Source organism: Callithrix jacchus, chromosome 16 (assembly GCF_049354715.1).
Source record: "Callithrix jacchus isolate 240 chromosome 16, calJac240_pri, whole genome shotgun sequence".
NCBI classification, from domain to species: Eukaryota; Metazoa; Chordata; class Mammalia; order Primates; family Cebidae; genus Callithrix; species Callithrix jacchus.
In genome coordinates, this window is record NC_133517.1 from 65,568,847 (window position 1) to 65,570,590 (window position 1,744).

Genomic DNA, 1,744 nt, shown 5'->3' on the forward strand with positions numbered 1-1,744 from the left:
CAATTGCATTACAAAGATTTCATGCGTGAAGTCTTTAAGTCTCTGGAACATTGTAGAATTTGGTTCAACCTGGACCCATAAGAATTTGTTGTTTTTTTGAGAATCACTATGTGGAGACTGTTCTAAACTCTTGAGAGACTTAGGCTTTGGAGAGACTAAGCAGGCATGTGCCCATCCTGGAGATGTTCACAGCCCAGGAAAGGAAGTCAAGGAGGAGGAGGAAGAACAAAAAAATTGACTAAGTATATTATCACTTAGTCCGTTCATGAAATACGTACATACAAAAGGATGTGTTTTAAGAATTTAGAGACGTTCTTCGCCGAGAGTCGCCGCGGTTTCCTGCTTCAACAGTGCTAGGACGGAACCCGGCGCTCGTCCCCCACCCCGGCCGGCCGCCTACAGCCAGCCCTCCGTCACCTCCACACCGCGTCCTCGGATCGTCCCAAGGCCCCCGCCTCTCCAGCGCCGCGCAGCCACCGCCGTCGCCGCCTCTCCTTAGCCGCCGCCGCCTCTCCTTAGCCGCCGCCATGACGACCTCATCACCTTCGCAGGTGCGCCAGAACTACCACCAGGATTCAGAGGCCGCCATCAACCGCCAAATCAACCTGGAGCTCTACGCCTCCTATGTTTACCTGTCCATGTCTTACTACTTTGACCGAGATGATGTGGCTTTGAAGAACTTTGCCAAGTACTTTCTTCACCAGTCTCATGAGGAGAGGGAACATGCCGAGAAACTGATGAAGCTGCAGAACCAACGAGGTGGCCGCATCTTCCTCCAGGATATCAAGAAACCAGACCATGATGACTGGGAGAGCGGGCTGAATGCGATGGAGTGTGCATTACATTTGGAAAAAAATGTGAATCAGTCACTACTGGAACTGCACAAACTGGCCACTGACAAAAATGACCCCCATTTGTGTGACTTCATTGAGACGCATTACCTGAATGAGCAGGTGAAATCCATCAAAGAATAGGGTGACCACGTGACCAACTTGCGCAAGATGGGAGCACCCCAATCTGGCTTGGCAGAATATCTCTTTGACAAGCACACCCTGGGAGACAGTGATAATGAAAGCTAAGCCTTTGGCTAATTTGGCTAATTTCCCCATAGCCACAGGGTGGCTTCCTGGTCACCAAGGCAGTGCATGCATATTGGGGTTTCCTTTACCTTTTCTATAAGTTGTACCAAAACATCCACTTAAGTTCTTTGTACCATTCCTTCAAATAAAAAGATTTGGTACCCCAAAAAAAAAAAGAATTTAACTTTTCTATTATTAATTCATTAAGTATATTATCACTTAGTCCATTCATGAAATACATACATACAAAAGGATATGTTTTAAGAATTTAACTTTTCTATTATTAATCCATTAAGTATATTATCACTTAGTCCATTCATGAAACACACATATATAAAAGGATGTGTTTTAAGAATTTTTATCTTATTTTTTAGGTGGAGTCTCACTCTGTTGCCCAAGCTGGAGTGCAGTGGCGTGATCTCAACTCAGTTGCCTCCGCTTCCCAGGTTCAGGTGATTCTTGTGCCAGAGCCTCCCGAGTGGCTGGGATTACAAGCACCTGCCACCATGCCTGGCTAATTTTTGTGTTTGTATTAAATATAGGGTTTCGCCATGTTGGCTAGGCTGGTCTTGGACTTCCAACTTCAAGTGATCTGCCTGCCTCTACCTCCCCAAATGCTGGGATTATAGGGGTGAGCCACCGCACCCAGCCTGTGCTTTAAGAAT

General features: G+C 46.4%; 1 pseudogene across 1 annotated transcript; it reads left to right on the forward strand.

Annotated features, from left to right (window-relative positions):
• The first annotated feature begins 306 nt into the window (after nt 1-306).
• LOC100894955 (ferritin heavy chain pseudogene) lies at nt 307-1,255 on the forward strand (annotated as a pseudogene). Its single transcript, XR_013527798.1, has one exon. The product of XR_013527798.1 is annotated as a ferritin heavy chain pseudogene (transcript).
• Nucleotides 1,256-1,744: the final 489 nt, after the last annotated feature.